This window comes from Rhopalosiphum maidis, chromosome 2, assembly GCF_003676215.2.
Source record: "Rhopalosiphum maidis isolate BTI-1 chromosome 2, ASM367621v3, whole genome shotgun sequence".
Lineage (NCBI taxonomy): Eukaryota > Metazoa > Arthropoda > Insecta > Hemiptera > Aphididae > Rhopalosiphum > Rhopalosiphum maidis.
In genome coordinates this window covers 11077331-11087481 of record NC_040878.1, presented here as the reverse complement: position 1 = coordinate 11087481, position 10151 = coordinate 11077331, and the positions used below count along the sequence as shown (strand labels likewise).

The 10151-nt window shown below is 29.5% G+C and overlaps 3 non-coding genes across 3 annotated transcripts; 1 reads left to right on the top strand and 2 right to left on the bottom strand.

Annotated features, from left to right (window-relative positions):
* The first annotated feature begins 332 nt into the window (after positions 1–332).
* Trnak-cuu lies at positions 333–405 on the top strand. The gene has a single exon. It is a non-coding gene; the product is annotated as a tRNA-Lys (tRNA).
* A 691-nt stretch (positions 406–1096) lies between these two features.
* Trnak-cuu lies at positions 1097–1169 on the bottom strand. Its single transcript has one exon. It is a non-coding gene; the product is annotated as a tRNA-Lys (tRNA).
* Positions 1170–9108: 7939 nt separating this feature from the next.
* Positions 9109–9181, bottom strand: Trnak-cuu. The gene has a single exon. It is a non-coding gene; the product is annotated as a tRNA-Lys (tRNA).
* Positions 9182–10151: the final 970 nt, after the last annotated feature.

The window sequence follows — 10151 nt, the reverse complement described above, 5'->3', positions numbered from 1 at the left end:
TATATTAATCTGTTGGCCGTTAATATTTTTTTTTCGAACACAATTTATAGAGAAAAAAATTTCTATCCGAAACACGCGATACCTATTGGTTTAATACTATCAATTATTCAAATCAATCAGAAGTCAGTAAAAGTGATGAATAACTGAAGACCAAATGTTCTGTACATTCGACTGCATAATTTTTAAGCTCTTATTTCTGAGGAATGATTAATTAACAATATTAATTATTAAATTTTATCATACAAATAGGTAGAAGGTATCTTTTATATAGGTATATAAGATGTATTAATAATAAAAAATAAAGTGTATAAAATCATTGAAATGCATCAACAGCCCGGCTAGCTCAGTCGGTAGAGCACGAGACTCTTAATCTCGGGGTCGTGGGTTCGAGCCCCACGTTGGGCGACCAAATTTTTTTTTCAATTAATTTTATAGATAATTAAAATATTTTAATTGGCACATTTTGTTATTTTTTAACAACCACTATCAATCATAAGAAAAAGTTTTTTTTAAACAAAATCAATTCCTCTATTCTATATATATATCAATATATCAGATTGATAATAAATATTACATTACCTATATTATTTAAAAATATTTTTTACAACGTAATTTTATTTTTTAACAATTTAATTCGTTGTATTATTACATATAATAAACAACAGTTCCAAGAAAATGATTTAAAAATTTCTTATGAGTAACCTTTATTTTAGTTTTTATCAATAACCAGTAATAATATTTATAAAATCAATAAAATGTATCACAAAATTAAGCTAACTTTACTAATTATCTTTAGACTTAGTATGTCGAATTTTAAGATTTCTGTTCAATTTTATTTATTTTAAGTATGACCTACATACGACAATCTAATATATTAAAATGAACAATAACAATTATAAATTATAATATTTATTATAGCTCTTTACAAAATATACACTTTATAATTTAAAATTATTGGAAGCAAATTGAAAAAAATACATAAATATTATGATAAAAATTACATAGAAAATTTTTATATGTAATTTATCGTATTAAATACACAAAAATAAAATTTATTTTTATTTTAGTATTATTAAAAATTGACAAAAAATGCAGACGCCCAACGTGGGGCTCGAACCCACGACCCCGAGATTAAGAGTCTCGTGCTCTACCGACTGAGCTAGCCGGGCAGTTGATCCGTCTTGTCAAAACTTTACTATTTAATACCCTAGACATCAAAACAATCTAGAAAATAAGTAGTTACATAAATATTTATACCATAGAAGTTAAGTTATAATTAAATAAACTATATTACGAGTACATAAACGTTAATCAGTTGTAATTGCAAATAAAATAATATTGACTAGGTATTATATTATATTATGTAGTGTCGTATACGCCGATCACTTGGGTGGGTTATATCTTATATGAAGTTATAGCCTATCCTTATTTTGTCTATTGCTCGTTAACATATGCTAATATATAGCTAACTCGAAAATTCTGAAAGTAAACTCACGAATTTCCGCAATTAACTCGTAAAATATATTGATGAACTTTTCAGCGTTTTATCTAAATGACCGACATAAGGTGATAAACATACGAAATAGGTATTAGACATTGCATGGTTGTAAAATTTAGACACATGGTGATGGTATAATTGACGTGCATTGAATTTTTCTGTGAAAAATAGCTCTACGGTAATTTATTGAAGTTATTTTATTAACTTGTATGCTATATTAGATTCTATCACCCAAAAATAAACTTGAAGACGACGTCTGTTTACACTATACGTCTACAAAATATAGTTATCTGCATTCTGCGAGACGACCATCACGGGTCTCATTATGTTCAATGTTTAGTGTATACATAATATATTATATACTTTTATCGTGTGCAGATCTCGGAGAGGTGTGCTCGGAATAGTCAGACATACAATTTAACTACTTCAGACATAACTACATAAGTATAAACAACTTTTTGTTCATCTCTTATACGCAGCCATGTAGGTGCATACAAATATTTATTATTTCCTAGAATTATAAATTATGATTTTATAATGTGAAAAGATTTGATTTGTATGTAGATACCTAAATCGTCATGCAATTAAAACAGAGTGAGTCTTATAAGCGACGTCTACTGTACTATATCTATACGACTATATCTTTATAATATCATAAACGTAATATGCGTGACACGTATGTATAGGTGCATATTATATGTTCTGTTATTCCGCAGGTCGTTGACAAAAATATAGACTTGCGTTCCGTTTATATTACACGTATCTATATAGTTATTATGATATTCTCTAATTTCGTATTTCTATTTTCTAAACGTTTTTTTTTTTCATATACCATGGTAAACGTACCTAATCGGATGCATCATCAGGTTGTACGGAGTATACAGTATATAATATTATAATGTATATGATAAATAATATAAATTTTATTATATAGGTATACCCACTGTTTTTGGACGGGGCCCTCGCCTTGTTTTTATGGTTTGAATTAATCGACTTCACAGTTCCTGGAATATGAACCACGTACGTGATTTGCTCGTACCTGAAAGTTACGTTTCGACGTAAAGAAGAAATAAATATTGAAATTTTCAAATACCGTTTGTATATATTAATATATTATGACAGTATGCAGTAAGCCCAACATAAAATACAGATATTTATAATATATTTTATTCATTATTTATTTTTATGTTGAATAATTATCCTATTTTTATTGTTTGTTCGTATAAAAAAGACTCCATACGGGCTATATTCTCATAAACCACTATCGGATTTTTCTTGCTGATGATGTAGGATCGATCACCGTCATCACCGATATATTTCAGCAGCAAGTAATCACAGTAAAACAAACCAATAATTATACGAATTCCGTTACCTATAGTTTACGATAAAATCGTAAAAACGCGAATCGCGTTTAGTGAGGACATAATTGTACAGGTGCTTTTTAAAGGTATGCCAGGCTAGTATGACAACGCATGTATACATATATAAGTATATAACACCATTAAGACCACGTCGGGGTTATTAAACCGGACGAATCGTCGAAATATATAAAAATTGTTATAATAAACCGTAATATATTGTATTTACGCGTGTTACATCTATACAATGACGTTGTGTTGGGTATGTATAACGGAGCGGTTTGTTTTTTTCCCGAAAAAAATAACGTTCGATTACGTGTTGGAAAGAATCAAAAAATAAGCGGTCTTACTCTTACATACTACAGTACAGCGACTACAATCTACAGGTATAATAGCCGACAGTTGACGGTTACCGCTCTCCGCGCCTCACGCCGTCCAATCATCCCGCGCTTTTTTTAATACGAAATTTCACGCACGTCCTGTTCTCGTCACAACAACCAGACCGCATAAATATACCAAAAATAACGCAACACGATAAATCGCGGTCTACACAGCTGTGTACAATGTATGTACACCTATACCTATATAGTACAGCACAGGTACCTAAACATATTTAACAATATATTATTGCAGTAATTATATATTTTTATTTATAAAACGTTATATTATTATTATTTATTATAAACACTCGTTCGTGCAGCAACGCTATCTTATTGGGTCGTGTCGCGTCACTCACAAACACGGTTTCACATGATTTTTATTTATATACACTTGGCAACTCGTTAATCTATATTTGGGTAAATGTAAAACTTAGGTTGTTGGACATTTCGTCAACAATACAAGATCTCCGTTGACACGCCAACTGTATTATTGGTAGACTATAGGAGTAAAGAATAGTTTTTTTTTTGTTTATTATCGTCGTAGCCACAGACGACGGGCAGCGAGAAGAAGACCCTTCAGGCAGAGACGTGTGGTAAAAACAACTAATAACGCGCCGTATAGTTAGCGGTAGGTAGGAGTCGCGTATTCGAGTTTAACGATGTCTTAAAAACTCTTATCGCACAATGAGTAGACAGAACTATATAATGACCTAACCGGCACGAGTAGGCGTAATTATCCATATACATGTGTGTGTGTGTGTGTGTGTGTGTGTGTGTGTGTGTGTGTGTGTGTGTGGATAAAGCGTAGACGGGCACACGCAATATTGGATATATGGTTCTAATTTTGTGACGCGTGCGTCTTCAGTGGCGCCATACTGTGTAGCTGTCGATTATACAAAAACTATGATTCGTCCATTCGGTTTTAAGTGGTCATCGCTATCGAAATTGTCTTATATTTTTACTAACTTTCTTTTGCTAAATCAAAAATTACCTACTGAATAGTGCATATATCCTCAAATCAAAATTATTCATCGTTCGACACATTCAATCGATATTTCCATCTATGATGTCTATCAGTCCATCACTTGTCACGGGGATAAAAATATTGAAAAAAACAACCGCGATCAATGATAACGTTTTAACATTTTATATAGCTTAAATATTATAGGAGAATATTCATAACAGCGGTCAGGCCCATTTTATAGTAAAGTAGTGATCGCTGATCACAATTTTATTATTATTGTTAAACAGCCCACGGGTCTTGCAATAGCTTATACATATTACATAGGTACTCTAAATCATTGCACGCATACATCAAATAGACGTGAGAAGTAGCTGTAGTGTGTATATTATTACAATACACGATGATAACGAATATATTATCACGTCGTAAGTGCGTACATATAATAAGAATATCTTATTATGTATTATTATTATTATTATTATTGTAATCATTACAGATTGTGATATTATTAAAAAAAAAAAAAAATTAAAAATTACACGCATTTTACGCAACGACTTACCATCATAATAATTACGTTTGGAACAAGTCCAGATTTATCGTAGTTTATTCTCCGCCGTCGTCTCACTGCAATTGCGCGAGTGTCCAGTCGCAATAATAACAAACGTCGGTGGTGGCGTGTGTAAGTATAGGTCTAATAAATACACTATGTACAGAGTGATTCATTAAACATCATGCCAACCCGCCCATTGCTATCTTGATAAAAAAATTAATTCTAATTCTGATTTTTGGTATTTTTAAGTATACCTATTAAGTCAATAATTTTAAATTCTCGATATTATTTTGTATTTCTTAAGGAGTGTATGTAATTGTTTAGTGATACTTCTGTTTTTCAAATAAGAACCCTTCTTTTTACTGTAGGTACATTACTTAGTGGATAACATTTTTGAAAATGTTCATGATATATCTAGTAGTTAATTTAAAATTTGATCTAGTATAAGTTTCAAAGTTATTAATACTTTTGTATTAAGGATAAATATCATGGACCTATTAATTATTTTTAGTACATATATTTAAATATCTCAAAAACTGTTTATTCGAATTTTTATTTTGATATACGTCAACGTTTTCAAAAAAATTATTCTCTATTTTGGTTGGTTGAAACCCAGAAATTTGTATCTTCAGAACAACCTAGAGAAGTATTAAATATTAAAAAATATTTTAAAAATTTTAAAATAACATCACGGTTTTTAATAAAATAATTGAAATTTTCAAAAATCAGATTTCGAAAACTGCATTATTGAAGAAAAGAAGGGGTGAGTATGTTTGTTGAATCATTCTGTACATTATGTATTTGTATGTGTATACTATACTGTGTACATGGTCCAAGACGGTATTATAATATTGTTATTATTATTATGGCAGTCGCACGTGTGCGGCTCGGCAGTGGCGTACCTACACATATATGTACATAATATTATATACTACTCGTGTTGGTTTCCCCCGCGGGACCTTCTCCGGGCGGCGGCGAAAGGGGGCAATGACTGCGGGCGCGCGCTCGCGTAGTACCAATATATATTATTATTTTCTATGTGACCGACCGACCGACGGCCTGCAGGACCCCCTCCGAGAGAAGACAGCTTCGTCGTCGTCGCCGGAGTGGTCGCAGTGATTATCGCAGCCGGTACGGGTCATCGGCAGGCGCCACACTTGAACCTGTTTGACCCACCTCTCGGCCCTATAGTCCCTGTCGAAATAACTACCCTTTTTTCCTGTCCCAAACGCCTTTTTTCCTCCGGACGGGTAAAACGAGACGTAAGAAGACGTGGTTGTGTTTTTGGTTGAGTTTCGCATTGATATAATTACATTTATTATAATTATTTGCACGGTGTGTATCTTCACGAGATACGTTTTATCTACACAAAAATCGAAATTAATAAGTACAATTGATTTCGAAGTTGATTAGTGTACTTATCTACCTAATAGGCCAACGGTATAACTTATAACATGTGTATTTAATACATATGTGAATTTCTATTGAATAATAATAATAATAAAAAATTAATAATAATAATACATTCAATAATATTATTAACGTGTATTATTGGTATAGTATATTCCACATTCATAAAAAAAATATACAATATTATCGATTTCCATACGATATTATAATGTACGTACTGATACGTGTAATTAAATAAAGTTACAATAAAGTAACGAATTGACACAATAATATTATGTGTAAACCGTTTGAAATGGTAATGAACGTGTTATGCATCCTTGTTGTAGGTGTATAATACAGTATAGTTGCACACACAATATATTATTATAAGTACATAGTATTATATACTATTAGAATAGTGAACATAATATAAACAATATACATTGAATAGGAACTGAATACATAATATATACCTATATATAAATATATATTATTATATTTATACACATATAGTCAGTTGTTGTGTCTGTAGTATATTTTTATAAACTATTATCCTGTTTCCAGCGGAGCATATTATAGTGGACTCAATTCATACGTATATAATGATAATTTATTGTACTATGAATAAAAAAACAAAAAAATGGGATTTAAAATGATTAAGGAACATTGTGATTGAACCATATTGAGGTACGTGTTGACGTATATGTTTGCTTGCGCCAGTATCGCGTACACATAAGACACAACATAGGTATATACGCTTTATCAATTAATTATTATCAACACTAATTAAGTATAGTTTGTTATGATTTATAGATGCAACCAATCAAAGAAATGTTCAATAATTTATTTTAAGTTAAACAATTATTTGGTAAGGCTAAGGGCCAGTTGACTAGAATGGTTTAAACTATCAGTTAAAACTAGATTTTTCTTAAGCTCGGTTTACAATCAAAACATATGTTTTACAAGGCCAGTTTAACACTTAACCCTAGTTTAAAAGCTATTACTATTTTTATTATAGGCATAATTTTTACTGAATACATTCTACATTTCTAAAATATACCTATTTTGTTTCTATTTATTATATTAACCAAATTTTAGACTATACAAATTAAATATCGAAACGTACTATATTTTAAAAATTAAAATATACTATGTAAACTGTGAATATTTTTTATTTGAGGTTTTGTTATACTTCTCTGGTGAAAAATGGAAAAGTATATAATTCAAATCGGTGCAATCGATGAACAGCGATTCTAACAGGTATAACTATTGAAATTTGAAATATATAACGATTATTTGATACTAAATATATTATTATATTATACTCTCGAACTATATGACAATATATAACGTATAGGTATATAGGTAAATTGCGGCATCACGTGAATTATGATTGTCGTGTGCTAAACGACGCAATCTAAAGAACTCAAAACGTCAAAATCCAATTGTTCACACGTCCGAAAATCCGTTTTAAACGGTTGACAAACAGCGTTTAATCGCGGTTTACTGTGCGCAGGTGACAATAGCGCAGCATAATAAACAGCAGATAGTTGGAAAGAAACGCGCGTGTTGAAAGAGTTTTCGAAATACATTATCGTCGTTGTCATTATAATTTCACCACACGCATATGTATAATGTAAAGTATATCTATATTGTATACGATTAATAAATATATAATATTTATTTTATTTTTTGTTATACAAAAATATATTAATATCTTGCAGAAATAAACACGTATAAAAAAAATATATATTTATTTTGATAATTATTTGTGCATATACTTAAATTGTCTTAAAATAATAAATAACGATTCAAGTAGTAACATACTATTATATAATTGTAAAAAAAATTAAATAGAGTCACTTCTTTAAAATATCCAAGTATTTTCATTGATGAAAACTTGGTATAGGATATTAATATTAATTTGACTTAATATTATACAAATAATATGTGCTTAACACGTTTTTACATTTATTTTATAAATTGCTTAAATATATTATCTTGAATTCTAAACTAATATAATTTGAATAACTAAATAGTATTAACTTTAAAATTGTTTTCGTTATTATGTTTTTGCTATATATATATATACATATATAATAATATAATATTGTATATTATTATGTATAGTTTAAAATGTTTTTATACAATACACATAATATGAATTTTATTGTGATATAAAAATATTATTCTTTGTATACATACATGCAACATGTGTGCATACAAATACGATCGAGAAACTATTGCATATTAAATATTATACATCAAAATAGTTTTCGTCTTAAAATATAATTTAAAACATATTAGTTTACTCACCTAAGTTTGCACTGATTTGCAGTTAATTTAATAATTATTGATCATTTTTTTTTTTATATCGGCTGACATACGAAGAAATAGATAAATAATTACTAATTAGCAACATTTTATATAACTGAAATATTATACTTACCAGTTACTTGTGATAAATGAACGTAATAAGTTTTATGTCGATAAAATGTTATTAACAAGAGCGATAGTTCTCGTGACTTGTCAAAAACTCAAAATTAACAGAATTTTTTTAGTAACGTTATTAATCTGGTGAACAAAAATATATTTAATCCTTGTTGACAAATTGTTTTTTTTTTATATTTAAATCTACAACTTATTAAAAATTAGCAGTCTGTTAAAAATTAAACTAGTCACCTTTATGGGCTTTATGAAACGAACTAATAACTAATCTGTCCGGGCCTCGAGGGTACCATATTATGGACATATGGTACGAGAATCGTTTTTCTAGAAATACTTTTATTATCGTAATAAATTATTTCCAAAATAGAACTGCGGGTACCGATATGAATAATATGCAGTGCATCGTCCCACATTGCGGATGATGCTCTACTCCCAAGATTTGACACAAAGTGTACATAACACAATATTTATGAATTAATGATTATTAATTATGTATTTATTAAATTTAAATAAAATTTGAACGCCCAACGTGGGGCTCGAACCCACGACCCCGAGATTAAGAGTCTCGTGCTCTACCGACTGAGCTAGCCGGGCAGTTATTTTTAATTTTTAAATAATATAACATCTAGAGTTCTCGACAAACTGGATAATAAACTATTACTGATAATAGATTATAACTAATATTAATCTCAAATAACAATACCATTGACAGCTGGTAAAATTGATAATGACTAATGAGTAATGAATAATTATTATTTATACCAAAGCTTAGCTAGCATTATTGATTTAGGAGTAATAACATTTTTTTTTTTTTTATATGGGGGCGAGGGGCTTAAATTTATTTATATTAGTCTCGTGGATGTTAACACACTGACACCCGCTTATTTAGCTTACATTAAATAATTTTTTCGTTTTACAATATTATTACGCTAAATTTTATTGATTTTCATCACATGTGATTAATGAAGCATGTTAAATATGACCCGTGATGGGATCTACTATCTCAACACCAAACGTGTTCATTTACGTACTATTGAACAGTAAAATATTTTAGTGATTTGATCTATAATTTGGGTAAAACTGAGTGTACCTATATTTCATAAATAGGTCTATTATTATTTTAGAACTTCCTTCTCTCGGTTACTGCACAATATATACCTCCTACATGGCATTATGACTATATTATTATTTATGACATATAGTAGGTACATTAGTATACTTACGTATTTTAATATATCGTATTAAACTGGTATGCATATTTTGTATAGTATGGGTTTAAAGTTACAGTATACGTACATGTATGTATAATGTATATAATGGCTTAATTTGATATATTTCTATTATATGGTATTATCTTTTCAATTTACTTGTAATAACATGTCAAAGGCCTATCTCACATCAATTCGGTAAAATTATGAAAATAGTGTTTACATAATATTATTACTATTATAGTTATGCACTTATGCTATTGTTTGCTGTTCCGGTCATTATTGATATTATTACTGAAGCTGATGCAGTCACGTCGATACGGTTGGTTGGGAATAATGTTATTTCTCATATTATA